Source organism: Aotus nancymaae, unplaced genomic scaffold (assembly GCF_030222135.1).
Source record: "Aotus nancymaae isolate 86718 unplaced genomic scaffold, 86718_ANA_hifiasm-v0.15.2.pri h1tg000250l, whole genome shotgun sequence".
Taxonomy (NCBI): domain Eukaryota; kingdom Metazoa; phylum Chordata; class Mammalia; order Primates; family Aotidae; genus Aotus; species Aotus nancymaae.
Window position 1 is genome coordinate 2,935,556 of NW_026988665.1, and position 7,064 is coordinate 2,942,619.

A 7,064-nucleotide genomic window follows, 5' to 3' on the forward strand; every position below is an offset into this window, starting at 1 on the left:
GGCCTGGGAAGTCTAGCACAGAGCCTCGCCCAAATGCCTTTACCCAGGAGGCACTGCCCTGTCCCAGAGAACCCACGCCCATGTCACAGAGCCAGGTGGGGAGGTGCTGTTCTCACACCCAGGTGGGGTGCCATGAAGTTCTGGAATTGTGTGCCTAGTGACTGACGTGATTACCCCTAGTATTTTGGAGAGCTGTGTGTAGCATGATTCCAAGCAGAGAGAGACAGGCAGAATTCACCCGGAAGCCACTTGGTCACCCGAGGGAGTTGTCCTATTCTACAAGGGCAGAGCAAAAGAATCCGAGTTCAACGGACTTCAGTCGGAGTTACAGAGGGACTGAAGGCTGTGGCAGGTGGCATTCAAGTGTCTGCAAAACCGGCTGACAAGACATTTTTGTTTTAAGAGAAGCAGCAAAAGGACATCTGCCAGCGTTTGCTGCCTCAGCAGACCAGCGTTGTGATATTGCCTGGCTCTGTGTCCCCACCCAGATCTCATCTTGAATTGTAATCTGAACTGTAATCCCAGCATGTTGGGGGAGGAACCTCGTGGGAGGTGATTAGATCATGGGGGCAGTTCCCCCCATGCTGTTCTCGTGGTGGTGACTGAGTTCTCACGAGATCTGATGGTTTTATAAGGGGCTTTTGCTCTGCACTCCTTCCTGCCACCCCGTGCAGAAGGACGTGTTTGCTTCCCCTTCGGCCATGACTGCAAATCTCCTGAGGCGTCCCCAGCCACGGGGAACTCTGAGTCAATTAAACCTCTTTCCTTCATAAATTACCCAGTCTCAGGCATTTCTTCACGGTGGTGTGAAATCGCACTGACAGGCCCTGCATCTTGGTGGCTTATGATGACTGTTTATGGATCACATTCGATGAGGACCTCTGGTTGACTGTGGTCTGCTGGACTTTGCTGGGCTCATCTAGTCTTGATTCATATCAGTTTGGTGCCAGGGTGGCAGACTCCTCTGGGGCACTGAGAGATGACTGGATCTAAACTCACTGGCTTGGACTGTGAGACCAACCCAGTTGAGTTCTGGAGCTGTTTCACAGTGGTTGGGAAGAGCTTCACTGTGTGGACTGTGAGAAAGGCAGCTTGGACCCACGCCATCATCTGCCCGGGGAGCCACTGCCCCGTCCCTGGGAGAAGAGGCGCACGCACAGAATTGGCACAGGGAGGCCAAACGATCGTGTTCAGATATTGCTGACAAATTTAGAATTCATGTCTCTCTGGTATTTTAGCACTTGCAATGTTTAAGAGAATGGGGCATGTTACATTAGCCAATAGGTTAGCCTTTTAATTCTAGTTTAAGATTTGTAATAGAGAATTGACTCAGATTTGTAACTTTACTAAGCATATAAATTGTTTCGGAATTTTAAGGGAATTTAAAGATTCTTTTATGTTTATCAATTTAATTCAGTAAAATTCTGAGAGGTATTTAATAAGTACCTGAGAAGGTTTGTTTATGAGGTGATGGAAGTACTTAAAAAAATTGAACTGTCATGAATGTCCATCGCAGCACAGTTTACAATAGCAAAGACCTGGAACCAACGCAAATGCCCATTGATGACAGACTGGACAGGGAAAATGTGGCACATATACACCATGGAATATTATGCAGCCATAAAAAACGATGAGTTTGTGTCCTTTGTAGGGACATGGATGAACCTGGAAACCATCATTCTCAGCAAACTGACACAAGAACAGAAAATCAAACACCGCATGTTCTCACTCATAGGCAGGTGTTGAACAATGGGAACACATGGACACAGGGAGGGAAGCACTACACACTGGGGTCTGTGGGGGGGATCTAGGGGAGGGGCAGGGGGGTGGGGAGTTGGGGAGGGATAACATGGGGAGAAATGCCAGATATAGGTGATGGGGAGGAAGCAGCAAACCACATTGCCATGTATGTACCTATGCAACAATCCTGCATGTTCTGCACATGTACCCCAGAACCTAAAATGCAATAAAATATATATTTAAAAAAATGGAACTGTATTCTAGGTATACGGATCTAAAATGTTTAAAGGAATTTAGCTATTCCCCCATTAATAATGATTGCATTTTAATTAAATTAACTTTTTATTTTTTTGAGATAGAGTCTTACTCTGTCGCCCAGGCTGGAGTGCAGTGGCGTGATCTGGGCTCCCTGCCACCTCCGCCTCCTGGACTCAAGTGATTCTCCCGCCTCAGCCTCCTGAGTAGCTGGGACCACAGGCACTCACCACCACACCCGGCTAATTCTTGTATTTTGCTGTGGAGATGGAGTTTTGCCATGTTGCCCAGGCTGATCTCAAACTCCTGAGCTCAAGCAATCCACCTGCCTTGGCCTCCCAAAGTGCTGGGATCACAGGCGTGAGCCACTGTACCTGGCCTGAAAATGATCATTGCAACTTTAAAATAAAATAAAATCATAGTAAGATTTCTGTTTGCAACTCAGGAACTTAGGAAGAACTGGGTTTTTAACTTTTTAAGACCCCTGTGGGGTGGCAGCTGGGGCTTGGGGGCAGGGAGCAGGAGGACCAGGCGGAGGACCCCGGTGGAAGGAGGCAGGGGTCTCCACCTGGAGCCTGGTTACTCCCTGGCTCCCCGGCCTGAAGGGTGAGGCTGGTCTGTCCCTGTACCTCCCGTTTGGAGCTGCAGCCTCTGCCCAGAGGTCATCTGGGAATGCGCCTAATCACACAGCTCAGTCCCTGTAATCCTGGCCCTGGCCTTCGCACAGCCAGCTCCGCCCCATGCTGGGCAGGAGGACGAGGACCCGAGGATCTGGGTCAGGCGGCGCTGACCTGGGATTTGTCACATTTTTTTTTAAATTTTCATATCTCAGATTATATATATATATATATATATATATATATATTTTAATTGCATTTTAGGTTTTGGGGTACACGTGAAGAACATGCAAGACTGTTGCATAGGTGCATGCGTGGCAGTGTGATTTGCTGCCTTCCTCCCATTCACCTATATCTGGCATTTCTCCCCATGCTATCTCTCCACAACTCCCCACCCCTGCTGTCCCTCCCCTATTTCCCCCCGACAGACCCCAGTGTGTAGTGCTCCCCAATTTGTCACATTTTTGAGTGTCGCCTAGGCTGTGGCGTGGTGGCTACAGAGCTGACGCATGGTTCTGTTCTGCTCTCTATTCTCACGATATTGGAACAGCATATTATTTTTAAAGTATTCAAATGTCATTTAAAAAATCAAATCAACTAAATATTTGCCACGTTTGAGATGTAAAGTTCTTAAGTATATGACATTAACCAAAAATAAATGTTTATAAAACTATAGACATCAAACATTTACTATTCTAAAGGAAGGTTTTAGCAGATAAATGAATGAAGGCAAAGTGTGTCATAAAAAATTAAACATCACGTAATAAGAGAAAAGCTGGCGCCCTCACACCTGTCGTCCTAGCACTGTGAGAGGTCGAGGCGGGCAGATTGCTTGAGCCCAGGAGTTCAAGACCAGCCTGGGCAACCTGAAGAAACCTTGTCTTTACAAAAAATACAAAAATTATTCGGGAGTGGCGGCATGCATCTGTAGTCCCAGCTAATCAGGAGGCTGATACGGAGGACTGCTTGAGCCTGGGAGGTCAAGGCTGCCGTGAGCCATGACTGTGCCACTGCACGCCAGCCTGGGTGGCAGAAATCAGTCAGTGATCGATGCTCAACAAATCACCCAACAGTCAGTGGCTTGGAACAATCCATAGCAATCATTGTTCCCGTGTTTTTTGACGCTGCAGGCCCAGGCTGGCTCTCTCCATGGCTGAGGCTGGACTGGCTGTGTGCCGAGGCTCCTCAAGCCTCCTCTGCATGGCCTCTCATCCTCCAACAGGCTAGCTTGAGCTTGTCCTCAGAGCAGAAGCAGGTTTTTTGGGGGTGGGGAAAAGATGGATGGAGGAAGCCCCGGGGCTGCTGTGAAGTCGTCAGCTGCCACGTTCATGTATCCCAGTGCTCAGCCCGGACTCAAAGCAGGTGGGGTCAGCCTGCATCTCCTGCAGGAAAAGCAGCCACCCCACCTTGCAGACGATGCCCCGACGGGAAGGATGGAGATTCAGCCGCTCCGAGGTGCCGCTGCGTTTTGGACTTGGAGACATTCTTTTAACCCTCTTCCAGTTTGCCCTGAGAATACCCGCCAGCAGTGCTCACGGCTGCAGCGTTTACTGAGACAGCTTTGCCACAAAATATCTCGCTTTTATAATTATTTTTGCATCTCTCCAGAATATCGACTTTGGAAACAAAATTCTGTTTGTATTATTCTGTTTCTAGTAGTGGCATTTCCATTTACAGAATGTCGTAATTTCCGATCGCCGAAAACGCCGTGGCATTCCCATGCGTGACGGTGACTTCGCTCTCAAACAGTTGGTGGCCAAAGAGTCATTGGATGAATCCGATTTTTCCAAAATAGATGATTCTGATGATTCAGACGATTCTGATGTCAGTTCTGTTTAGACATAACTCCAAGAACAGCTTTTATATTCTATTTTCACATTGAAAATCAGTCAGATTTGTTTCGGCCTTAAAGAGCATGCTTATGTAAAATGAAATGAGTGCTGGCACCCAGCTGAACTTTCTCTTTTCTAAGCAGGAAAATGGACTATTCTTAAGGTACTGCTGTCTCCCTCTTGGCATCAAGCTATCGCCGTTTAGAGGACGTCTCCTGTTGTCTTCGTCCGAGGCTTCCGCCGTCTGCGTGGAGGTTCCAGTGCATTTATTACCGTATCAACCCCGCTTCCATTGGGCGCACATTTCACTGTTTCGGAAGAAGCTGGAATCTCTGCCGCGCCCTGGGCCCTTGTTCTGGCTCCTGTGGATGGGAACCCTCTAGGCTTCTAGGCTCTGCATGGGTTCGTCTTTTTGAATAAATTGAGCAATTGAATTATTGATCCTAGTTTCATGATATAAAGGATTGGATTTTGATTTCTTAAAAATTCTGAAATCACGGCAGTATTCCAGCAAACGCTCTAGGACCTCGGTTCTTCTAGGCAGCATGGTATTGCGGCACGCCAGGACACAGGTGTCCTTGGAAGTGGGCCGCCTTGCCTGGGCTGCGCCCTGCGTTCTCTGTCTGCCAGTCAGCAGGATTCCCTGTTCCGAGGATGCTGCTCCCCTGCCAAGCCCTTCCTGTGCCTTCCCACGCCCCAGGACGAGGCCCACAGTGCCCATGGAGGCCTCGGGTCTGGCTGGGGCTGCTGTGGTGGTCTCGACCGTGACCCCGTGACACTGGTGTGTGCTGAATCATCTCAAACACACCCACCTCTTTGTCCTCCCTTGGCTGGTGAGGGGTTCAGTGTCCATCTTTTCCAGGCTCGCCATCCCTCCACGGATTTTGTAGAAGCCACCAGGCCCTCTAGGGCTCAGAGCTGGCTGAGGGCCCTGGGCTGGAACCCATGCTCCTCCCGCCCCTGCTCCCACTGGGCTAAGGGTGTCAGCCTGGGCCCTGGCTTCTGGTGTTGGTGGGTGGGACCACCACAACTAATCACTATGGGAACCGGGTGCACCCCAGGCTCTCCCTGCTGCCTGCTCTGTGGGGGGCTCAGGGGAAATAGACCCTGCTGTGCTGGCCCTCTCCTCCCCCACCCCAGCTCTTGAGCCTTCCCCGAGCTCCGGCTTCAAGTGTTCTCTTCATGTTCTCCTCGCCAGGAAGCCCCAAACTTTCTCAAGACACCAGAAACACAAAGGCCCTTTCTGCATGTGTGTGTGTGTACGTGTGTGTGCACATCTGTGTGCTTGTGTCTGCATGTGAGTGTGCAAGTATGACTATTGTGTGTATGTGCCATACTCATGAGTCTGTGTGTGTGTGCCTGTGCACAGAGGTACATCTGTTCATGTGCTCAGGTGTGAGCACACACACATATACATGCATGCATGTGCCCATGTGTGTGCAAAAGTGCAATACACATATGTACATAAGCATATGTGCATATACATACATGTGTATATGTGCCTCGGGTGCATGTTAGACACATGAGTGTGCATGTGTGCACATGTGTGTACATATGCATGTGTATACCCCAGCCCGCTAGTGAAACACAACCCCTGTACAGCTCCAGTCCTAGGCAGGGGATCCCACAGTCCTGTCCTGCAGCACCTCTGATCTTGAGGCACTCGCCAAGGGGAGCTACCGTTTCCCCATTTGGACACATTCATTAAAAGCTGACTTCAGGGTCCTCATTTGCCTGGGCCTCTTCAAGGCACTAGGCCTAATTTTACATCCTATCTGTCAAAGTGGGCTCCCCTCGATCTGCCAGGTTTAAAATATTCTCATTTTAAAATGAAGGAAACAGGCACAGAGAAGTCCAAGAATTTGTGCAGGGTCATGTGACCAGCACCGATGTTCTGTGGTCCAACCATTGCAGCCTCTCTTCCTACACACACCTGCATGCAGGCACCTGCACACACATCTCTACACCCACACACACCTGCATGCACACACATACACACCCACAAACATCTGCACATACCTGTATGCACATGCCTGAAAGCTACACTTCTATTCACATACCTGCACACCCCCACACAACTGCACACACATCCCTGCACACCCCCACACACCTGAACACCCCACACACCTGCACACACACCTGCATGCACACACCTGCACACATACACCTGAACACACATACCTGCACACACCCACCTGCACATGCACACACCTGCACACAACCACCTACACACACCTGCATGCACACACCTGCACACACCCACCTGCACATGCACACACCCACCTACACACACCTGCACATACCTGCACACACCCACCTACACACACCTGCATGCACACACCTGCACATACACCTGCACACACCTGCTCACACACCTGCTGCACACACATGCTCACCCCACACATCGGCACACACACACCTGTATGAACACACATGCACATCCACACACATCTACACACACACACCTGCATGCACACACCTGAACAGCTACACACACCTGCATGCACACATCTGCACACCCCTACGCCTACTACCATCACACATAGAAGCACACCTGGTGGGCACACTTGCCTGGCTCTGCCACACAGCTATGTTTTCTGGGGATACCCTGTGAACCCCA